This window comes from Panulirus ornatus, chromosome 4, assembly GCF_036320965.1.
Source record: "Panulirus ornatus isolate Po-2019 chromosome 4, ASM3632096v1, whole genome shotgun sequence".
NCBI classification, from domain to species: domain Eukaryota; kingdom Metazoa; phylum Arthropoda; class Malacostraca; order Decapoda; family Palinuridae; genus Panulirus; species Panulirus ornatus.
The window spans coordinates 14,245,008-14,256,015 of record NC_092227.1 but is presented as its reverse complement, the minus strand read 5'-3'; the positions used below and the strand labels follow the sequence as shown (position 1 = coordinate 14,256,015).

The following is an 11,008-nucleotide window of genomic DNA, read 5'->3' as shown; positions in this document are numbered from 1 at the left end:
TGAAGTCTGTTGGGATGAGAGAGCTTGGGAAGTGAGACAGTTGTTGTTCGCTGATGATACACCGCTGGTGGCTGATTCATGTGAGAAACTGCAGAAGCTGGTGACTGAGTTTGGTAAAGTGTGCGAAAGAAGAAAGTTAAGAGTAAATGTGAATAAGAGCAAGGTTATTAGGTACAGTAGGGTTGAGGGTCAAGTCAGTTGGGAGGTAAGTTTGAATGGAGAAAAACTGGAGGAAGTAAAATGTTTTAGATATCTGGGAGTGGATCTGGCAGCGGATGGAACCATGGAAGCGGAAGTGGATCATAGGGTGGGGGAGGGGGCGAAAATCCTGGGAGCCTTGAAGAATGTGTGGAAGTCGAGAACATTATCTCTCGGAAAGCAAAAAGGGGTATGTTTGAAGGAATAGTGGTTCCAACAATGTTGTATGGTTGCGATGCGTGGGCTATGGATAGAGTTGTGCGCAGGAGGATGGATGTGCTGGAAATGAGATGTTTGAGGACTATGTGTGGTGTGAGGTGGTTTGATCGAGTAAGTAACGTAAGGGTAAGAGAGATTTGTGGAAATAAAAAGAGCGTGGTTGAGAGAGCAGAAGAGGGTGTTTTGAAATGGTTTGGGCGCATGGAGAGAATGAGTGAGGAAAGATTGACCAAGAGGATATATGTGTCGGAGGTGGAGGGAACGAGGAGAAGTGGGAGACCAAATTGGAGGTGGAAAGATGGAGTGAAAAAGATTTTGTGTGATCGGGGCCTGAACATGCAGGAGGGTGAAAGGAGGGCAAGGAATAGAGTGAATTGGATCGATGTGGTATACCGGGGTTGACGTGCTGTCAGTGGATTGAATCAGGGCATGTGAAGCGTCTGGGGTAAACCATGGAAAGCTGTGTAGGTATGTATATTTGCGTGTGTGGACGTATGTATATACATGTGTATGGGGGTGGGTTGGGCCATTTCTTTCGTCTGTTTCCTTGCGCTACCTCGCAAACGCGGGAGACAGCGACAAAGCAAAAAAAAAAAAAAATAGATATAATACAAACCTCCAACAGCTTTAGGTTTAGGTAGTGTAAAGCATATGGATTATCAGAGAGAGCGAGTACTTAATGACGAGGAGATTTTACAAACTAAAGGCAGGCTTAACGCGTGGCGTCCACTGGGGGCGAAGCCTATAATCACCACGAACGACTCGTGTGAGCTGTCAAGTGTTACGTGTGAGATGAAAAGCATGTGTGTTTGTCTGGGCGAGTGAATGCTACAAGCCTACGTGTGGGGTGAGGTAAGAAAAAGACACCTACCTGGGCCAAATATGTGAAACTTGACAGCCACCGAAGTGCTGGCCGACTGCGCAACTGCCGCTAAACCCTCCCAATACCCAGGTGGGTAATACCGGTAATATATACTCTGGTCGATGGCTACACACACACACACACACACACACACACACAAACACACACACAGCCGAGAGAGAGAGAGAGAGAGAGAGAGAGAGAGAGAGAGAGAGAGAGAGAGAGAGAGAGAGAGAGAGGTGCATAGTTCAGGCATTGAAAGGCGTTAAACTAATCTAAATCCCCAGCACCATTGATTGAAAATAATCGAAATGTTCCTAGTATCAGTCGATTTACTGCTGGCTTAAAGGGCAGGTAATGATACCCTTGGTGCCACTGTTATGGGTCTGCCGATGGTGGTTCTATGTTTACGCTTCTGCTGGCATTAGTTTATGGCCGTGATAATGGTGTCCGCGGGGAAACCACCGACTGACCTGTGTGTTCTACTTTCCCATACATTCAGGGAGAGGGGGACCTTCAGGGAACTGTCTTCTGTGGCTGGTAGAGCAATGTCCCTGATCCCTCAATACTGTTGTTGTACAGCCCTTGGTCCTAGGAGAGGAAGGAAGGAAGGAAGAAAGGAAGGAAAGAAGGAAGGAAGGAAATAAGGAAGGAAGGAAACAAAAAAGGAATGCCACCTGAGATCATATTGGTATTCATCTTAAGTAAGGATATTAAAAGTCCTTAAATAATGACGTCTCTCTGCCACCGGTGCACGAATACACGATTATGAAATAGTTTCGTGTCCCTCAGCCAGTAATCACAGAAGAAACGATTTATACCCGAGCCACAGATCCAAGGATAAGAGATCTTGAGCTAATGGATTTCCTCGGTCTTTGGTATGAGGTCAAACGCTCACGGTAGAGGACGTTCCTTGTCCACATATCCAAGGATGAAAGATACCTGGGTTAAGGGCGCTCCTCCGCCACTTATCCAAGAAGAATGATGATATTCCTCGTCCACTTTCCTAAGGATGAATATCGCTTCGATGAGGATACTCCTCGGCTGGTGGGCCAAGAATATAATCAATTCTGAGGTTATGGTATTTCTTGGCCATCTAAGGCGAGATGAAATCCCTTCTTCATCAGTATTAGGTGCCTCATAGATCACTCTTCCACATCAGCTCGTGAGTGACGGGAAAGGTAATGAATATTCAGCAATTTATGATAGAGGTTCAACTAAGAGCCATTTACTGCCATCTGGTGGATGAAGGTGTATTGGTATCAGGGCTGTGGAAAATAAGAGGTTCATCAGTAGCATATATATATATATATATATATATATATATATATATATATATATATATATATATATATATATATATATATATATGAATAGTGCAGACACAATCTTGTGTTTAACAGTTGCAGATAAATCCACAGGAGAAATGAAAGTGGAGCTGCAAGATATTTCGTTTATCTCATCTTCAGGCAAACTGACTGAAAGGTAAGGTAACAGGTAATGTATACAGTACCTGAGGTCTGTGTGAGAGGTTACTGATCTGAGTTTCTCCTGTATGTATTACGTGTAACCTAACCTTTCTGTCAGTTAGCCAGAAAATGTGATAAACGAAAGGTCATTTCTCCTCTAGTTTTACCTGCGCAAGACGAAACATTAGAAGAAAAAACTTATAAGATCTCACCTGTTTCTTCACCACGCCAAGTGGTGTGTGTGTGTGTGTGTGTGTGTGTGCTCTATTATTTCCTGCGTTAGTAAGGTAGCGCCAGGAACAGATAATTAGGCCGCATTCGCTCACATCCATTCTCTAACTGTTATATGCAGTGCACCGAAATCACAGTCTCCTATCCACAAGACTCCACAGACCATTCCATGGTTTACCACAGACACTCGCTTCACATACCGTGCTCCAGTCCATTGATAGCACGTCGACCCCAGTACGCCGGCATACTACATCGTTCCAAAGCCCTTTATCCCATGCACACCTTTCACCCTCCTGCATGTTGAGACCCCGATCGCTCAAAATCTTTTTCACTCCATCCTTCCATCATCATTTTGGTCGCCCCGTTTTTTATCATTTCCCTTCTGACACTAATTCCTAACTCATTCTCCCCATATGTCTATACCTTTTCAAAAACACATCCTCTTTTTCTCTCTAAACTACAATCTTTTATTGCCACACCTCTCCCTTATCCTTCCATTACTCACTCGATCAAACCACCTCACATCACGTACTATCCTCAAACATTTCATGTTCAGTATATCCAGCCTCCTCCGCAGAGCCTTATCTTAGCCCATGTCTCGCAACCATGTGATATTGTTGGGACTATCAATCCCTCAGACATACTTACTTTTTCCCTCCCAGGTAACGATTACTCTTACCACACATTCTTCATCGCTCCCAGAACCTACGCCCCCTCATCCACCCTATGACTCACTTTCCCTTCTATGGTTCCACTTGCTGCCATGCCCACTCCCAGGTATCGAAAACATTTAACTTCCTACAATTTTCCCCCATTCAATCTGACACCCTCAGCTAGCCTGTCCCTCAACCCTACTAAATCTAATAACTGTTTTCATTCATATTCACACTAAACTTTCTCCTTTCACACACTCTCCCAAACTCTGTCACCAACTTTTGCAGTCCCTCACTTGAATCTGCCACCAGTGCTGTGTCATCAGCAAACAACAACGCGCTCACTTCCCATTCCCTCTCATTCCCTATGGACTGAATACTCGCCCTCCTCTTCATGACCTTCTCATTTACTTTGTCCCCTCGATGCCTCTATACAACGGCGTTATACGTGCATTCAGCCAGTAAGTGACTATTACATAATAATGATAATGATGATTATGAATATTATTAATACTTTATCATTATCATCATTATGATAATAATGATGATGATAATAATGATAATTATGATCATCATCATCATTATTATTACTATTATTATTATTATTATTATTATTATTATTATTATTATTATTATTATTATTATTATTTCATACTATTCGCCATTTCCTGCTTTAGCAAGGTAGCGTTAAGAACAGAGGACTGGGCCTTTGAGGGAATATCCTCACCTGGCCCCCTTCTCTGTTCCTTCTTTTGGAAAATTAAAAAGGAACGAGAGGGGAGGATTTCCAGCCACCCGCTCCCTCCCCTTTTAGCCGCCTTCTACGACACGCAGGGAATACCTGGGAAGTATTCTTTCTCCCCTATCCCCAGGGATATATATATATATATATATATATATATATATGAAAGGGTGTGAATATGTTTTATGTATATATTCATGGTTACGGCAAAACTTTTTTCTGTAAAAGAGTCCTGATGTTACTCGAGAATTTTCCGCAGAGTCTTGCAGCTCCAAGGCTGTGCTACTCTCAGTGACTAGCAAAAGCTGGTCACCTGTGGAGTGACTAAGTTCCATGACGAGAATTTACTCCCACTGATACACTCTCGATAAAGGCGACTTTTCATACTTGGTGTAACCTTATGCAGACAAGATGGAACCTCACTCCTTACACCAATAACATCCACAGAAGAGTGCATGCAAATGGAATGCACACAGAACATGAACTGTCATCAGATTTAGACAAGAAAAAAAATCCCTCAACATCCTCAAACAAAAGGTACGGTCCACTTTAAAATACGCCTCACCTCCTTGGTCTTCCACCCTCTCAAAAGCAAAGCTGCAAACCACATAAAACACTGCACTTAGAACAATCACCGGCTGCCTAGCAACCACAGACACTCACATCCTATACGATGAAAAAAAAAAAAAATGATCCTCCCAATACGGTCTCACCTCAACATGTTCACCATTGAATTCTATGCAACAGCACTACAGCCCTCCCAAGCGTACCACTCTATAACTAACCACCATCCCCAAATAGAAATTTCAAGCTACCCTTGCCTCGTGCGTCAGTAGCCTCTACTCACAGATGCCCCCCACATTCAACAAATATAACACTGACAAAACACATACACACTGAAATGACCCGACAAACAATAAACAGTTATCCTCCCAACTCAGTCTTGAACTTAAACCAATCAAACAAACACCTATTAGAAACCACACTCACTAGATATAAGCGAGTCACACTTTTCCGACTACGCTCTGGACACCACCCATCACTACAACACTAACAACACAGTTCTGAAATATCATTCTCCACAATGCAACGAACACAAAGCCACTGAGCACTTTGTACTCAGTTGCATTGTACTGTCTGCATATAGTTGCATACACAACATTACTAATCTCTGTGACCTCTGGTAATATATATATATATATATATATATATATATATATATATATATATATATATATATATATATATATATATATATATATATATTTTTTTTTTTTTTTTTTTTATACTTTGGCGCTGTCTCCCGCGTTTGCGAGGTAGCGCAAGGAAACAGACGAAAGAAATGGCCCAACCCCAACCCCCCCATACACATGTATATACATACGTCCACACACGCAAATATACATACCTACACAGCTTTCCATGGTTTACCCCAGACGCTTCACATGCCTTGATTCAATCCACTGACAGCACGTCAACCCCGGTATACCACATCGCTCCAATTCACTTTATTCCTTGCCCTCCTTTCACCCTCCTGCATGTTCAGGCCCCGATCACACAAAATCTTTTTCACTCCATCTTTCCACCTCCAATTTGGTCTCCCTCTTCTCCTTGCTCCCTCCACCTCCGACACATATATCCTCTTGGTCAATCTTTCCTCACTCATCCTCTCCATGTGCCCAAACCACTTCAAAACACCCTCTTCTGCTCTCTCAACCACGCTCTTTTTATTTCCACACATCTCTCTTACCCTTACGTTACTCACTCGATCAAACCACCTCACACCACACATTGTCCTCAAACATCTCATTTCCAGCACATCCATCCTCCTGCGCACAACTCTATCCATAGCCCACGCCTCGCAACCATACAACATTGTTGGAACCACTATTCCTTCAAACATACCCATTTTTGCTTTCCGAGATAATGTTCTCGACTTCCACACATGAGAGAGAGTATATTATCCCTGGGGATAGGGGAGAAAGAATACTTCCCACGTATTTCCTGCGTGTCGTAGAAGGCGACTAAAAGGGAAGGGAGCGGAGGGCTGGAAATCCTCCCCTCTCGTTTTTATTTTCTTTTTTTTTTCCAAAAGAAGGGACAGAGAAGGGGGCCAGGTGAGGATATTCCCTCAAAGGTCCAGTCCTCTGTTCTTAACGCAACCTCGCTAATGCGGGAGATGGCGAATATTATGAAAGAAAGAATATATATATATATATATATATATATATATATATATATATATATATATATATATATATATATATATATATATATATATATTGTTTATTTATCATACTTAATCGCTGTCTCCCGCGTTAGCGAGGTAGCGCAGGGAAACAGACCAAAGAATGGCCCAACCCACCCACATCCATATGTATATAGATAAACACCCACACACGCACATATACATACCTATGCATTTCAACGGATACATATACATACACAGACATATAAATATATACACATATACATTTTAATACTTGGAAGATATGGAAATCCTCAGAGCTTTCGTGTATTATCAGATCTTCAGAGGACTAGTTACAGAGTAGGAAAATAGATAGTATAGACGCTATGTATACAGAACATGGAATGGAGTTTAGTGACCTTGTAATTACTGAAGGGAAATGCTGGCACAAGGATCTGCGTGACCCTCCTTTTACCTGGCCAAGCAAGGGATTAGATACTAGAATATAACAGCATAAGTACAGTACAGTAGACGCTCTGGTTAACGATTTAATGCCTTGTTTTATACCTCTAATTGACACTAATCGCTCACTTGACTGGAAATGTGCCAAGGTTATATTGTGAAGCGTAAGGATAGGGATAAAAAAAATTTAGCATAATTATACACCAAGATGTATTTATTTTCAAACAAGGCATGTACAAATTAGATCCATTTGCTGTAGTAAAGAACATTCTAAAAAGTTTTTATAAACTGTCTTAAGATTATGTTGTATTACGTAAGTCAACCTTTTGAACTGTTTTACCGTAGTGAGGTCATCCAAATGTCAGGTCAAGGTCACCTGGAGGGTGGGTCACGCAGACTCTTGCCTCAACCTGGCCTCTTACCGATGACAAGGTCACTTGACCCCATTCTGTTTCCTTCGGTTCTTTATACGTGGCCTCTCTTGTTGCTATTTTCTTTATAATTAGTCGTCTACAGATGTGATAGGATTCTCGTGTGTCATTATCCTAGTTTTGTTTAGGTCGCAGTGGTGCGCGTGATCTAGTATTTGCTTATAACCACGGGGAAAATGAAATTCGGTAAGTTCCCAGAGGCACTTTCGTATAATGATTACATCGTAATCATTACACAAAAAGTACTTGGGAACTTATCATTTTCCTTTTCCTCTTGGTTATCGATTATCATATATATATATATATATATATATATATATATATATATATATATATATATATATATATATATATATATATATATTGTGTGTGTATTTGTATATAGATGAGAAAACTGCATAAATATTGGCACTGTCTTCATTAAGCAGTCAGCCAAGTGAACACCTCGAACAATTAAAGCAATGACACCATGATCGACTGGAGGAGAAGCATATTTTTCTCCGCGATCAGATATCTGAGGAGCCCGTGTCCTGGTCCTGGAGAGAGAGAGAGAGAGAGAGAGAGAGAGAGAGAGAGAGAGAGAGAGAGAGAGAGAGAGAGAGACATACAGACAGACAGACAGACATGTTGTACAAACGCTCAGACCTGACGTAATTACAAAGGGAACATGAGTGTTCCACGGGATGTTACAGCTCCCCGGGCGAGTTTGCCTGACGTTAATGCCTTTGCGACGCTTGCTTTCCACCGGTTATAATATTGCCACCAACCACGGCATGATGACTCATCCCACCACTACCACCAAGCCAAGAGGTTCAGTGTCATTATTACCAGCATGCTAGGGTCGGCCAGCAGCACGCGAGATCATACCGTTACCGCCTCCATGCACCAGGGACACCGTCATCACTAGTGAAAAAAAGAAACACGACCGTGCTTGACACTAAGAACGAATATACATGTGAGGCAAAGATACTGCTGATCATATCGCCATGTCAGACACAGCCATCACCACCACTTATACCACCACCGCCATCACCATCACCACCACTTATACCGTCATCACCATCACCACCACTTATACCACCGCCATCACCATCACCACCACTTATACCACCGCCATCACCATCACCACCACTTATACCACCGCCATCACCATCACCACCACTTATACCGTCATCACCATCACCACCACTTATACCGCCATCACCATCACCACCACTTATACTACCACCGCCATCACCATCACCACCACTTATACCACCACCGCCATCACCATCATCACTACTTATACCACCACCATCACCATCACCATCACTTATACCACCACCGCCATCACCATCACCACCACTTATACCGTCATCACCATCACCACCACTTATACCGCCATCACCATCACCACCACTTATACCACCACCGCCATCACCATCATCACTACTTATACCACCACCATCACCATCACCATCACTTATACCACCACCGCCATCACCATCACCACCACTTATACCGTCATCACCATCACCACCACTTATACCGCCATCACCATCACCACCACTTATACTACCACCGCCATCACCATCACCACCACTTATACCGTCATCACCATCACTACCACTTATACCACCACCGTCATCACCATCACCACCACTTATACCGTCATCACCATCACCACCACTTATACCACCACCGCCATCACCATCACCACCACTTATACCACCACCATCACCACCACTTCTATCACCATCACCATCATCACCACCACTTTTATGACCTCCAAGCGCACCATGCTGGACACTTGTCACCGTCATCATACTGGACAGCACTATCACCACCCTATCACCAGTATACCAGATTCTACCATTCCTCCACCATCACCAGCAACAACACCATCACGCTGGATCCGACCAACGCCACCACCATCACCACCACACCAGACACTGTCCACACTACGTTGACAAATGATGTTAGGATTAATACCCCCATTTCTGGTCGCCACCATCACTGTCGCCATCAGGGACATAGTGCATTTGCCAACCACAGAGCCTTCGAAGCACTGCACCGACCGTGTCTTTATGAAGCACGTCACCAATATATAATTGATGGTCTTACGTAATTGTAGTGGTAAATGTTTTCCTGTTACGTTTGTAGTCTTTCTCTCAGGGGTTCAGGTTGAGGGTAGGAGGGCAGAGAAGCCAGACAGCAACACACGTCTCGAGAGAAGATTTCGATACGTAGGTTAACCTGTGACCCGGGCGTTTGTTATCGTTTTACCTGCTTGTGTCTGTGGATAATCTGGACGTTGGAAGTATGAGTAGGGCAGCAAAGAGGCCCCCCCACCTCTCTCTCTCTCTCTCTCTCTCTCTCTCTCTCTCTCTCTCTCTCTCTCTCTCTCTCTCTCTCTCTCTCTCTCTCTCTGTGTGTGTGTGTGTGTGCAACGGCAGCACCCACAGCGGCAGTAACAGACAGAAGGAAAAAGAACAGATGTAAAGCCATGCAGTGATGGCCAGGAGTTACTCTGTACTGTATTGTGATATATCGAACGCTTCTTGCCGACAACCGTTCCAATTATAGAAGTCATTATCCTAGTCACAACTAGGAGGAGACACTGTATGTGTATGTGTGTGTGTGTGTGTGTGTGTGTGTGTGTGTGTGTCCCCGTGAAAGAAAAAGAGAATATGTGTGTGTGTGTGTGTGTGTGTGTGTGTGTGTGTCCCCGAGAAAGAAAAAGAGAATATGTGTGTGTGTGTGTGTGTGTGTGTGTGTGTGTGTGTTTCGTCTTGCTTCCCTCAAATAATTGCCTGAATTCAGGAAATGTTTTTTATGACAGGTTTTTGAAGGTGTTTATAGTCTCTGCATTTCCGACTTTTTGAAGGCGACGTGTTCCAGCGTCCAACCAACGGTTCTATCTAGAAAAAGATATTTTTTTTTTTTTAGCGCGCTCGTATCACATCTTTTTGCCTTGACGTTTTGTTCCATTTGTTCCGGTGACTTTGTTGCCCTATACTTCAAAACGGTCGAATCAATCGGGACTTTTTAAATGGAAGTCATACAGAGAAGAAATGAATGTGTATAGAGATGAAAAGTTGGGAGGATAGAGGCACAGAGAGGGAGGGAGACGCTATCACTGCTCTCGTAGTGTAGTGGTTATCATGTCTGCTTTACACGCAGGAGGTCCCAGGTTCGAGTCCTGGCGAGAGCAGGATTTTCAGTTTCCTCCGGAATACCAGGCAGTCTCCGTTTTCTAAGATGAAACGGATTTAAAGTCTTCTGTCTATCGTCTTGAAATAGGTTTTCACGGAGCTGGAGTTGTAGCTTTTAAGTCTTTCTTGGTGCATCCTCATGTTTATTTTAAGTCTTTCTTGGTGCATCCTCATGTTTATTCTTTATATTTTTTTCTTACATTCGTGTGGAGAGATATATCCAAGATCCTGTCATATTAATGTCTTAAAAAAGAATTATATTTTTTGGTATTTAGTGATTGATCTTCGTGGCAGCAAAGTGTAATATACTGTTTGCTATACTGCTTGCCCATATGTGATGCATAGCGTACTTCTGCTTG

The 11,008-nt window shown here is 43.0% G+C and overlaps 1 non-coding gene across 1 annotated transcript; it reads left to right on the top strand.

Moving 5' to 3' along the window:
- Positions 1 to 10,575: 10,575 nt before the first annotated feature.
- TRNAV-UAC (transfer RNA valine (anticodon UAC)) lies at positions 10,576 to 10,648 on the top strand. Its single transcript has one exon. It is a non-coding gene; the product is annotated as a tRNA-Val (tRNA).
- Positions 10,649 to 11,008: the final 360 nt, after the last annotated feature.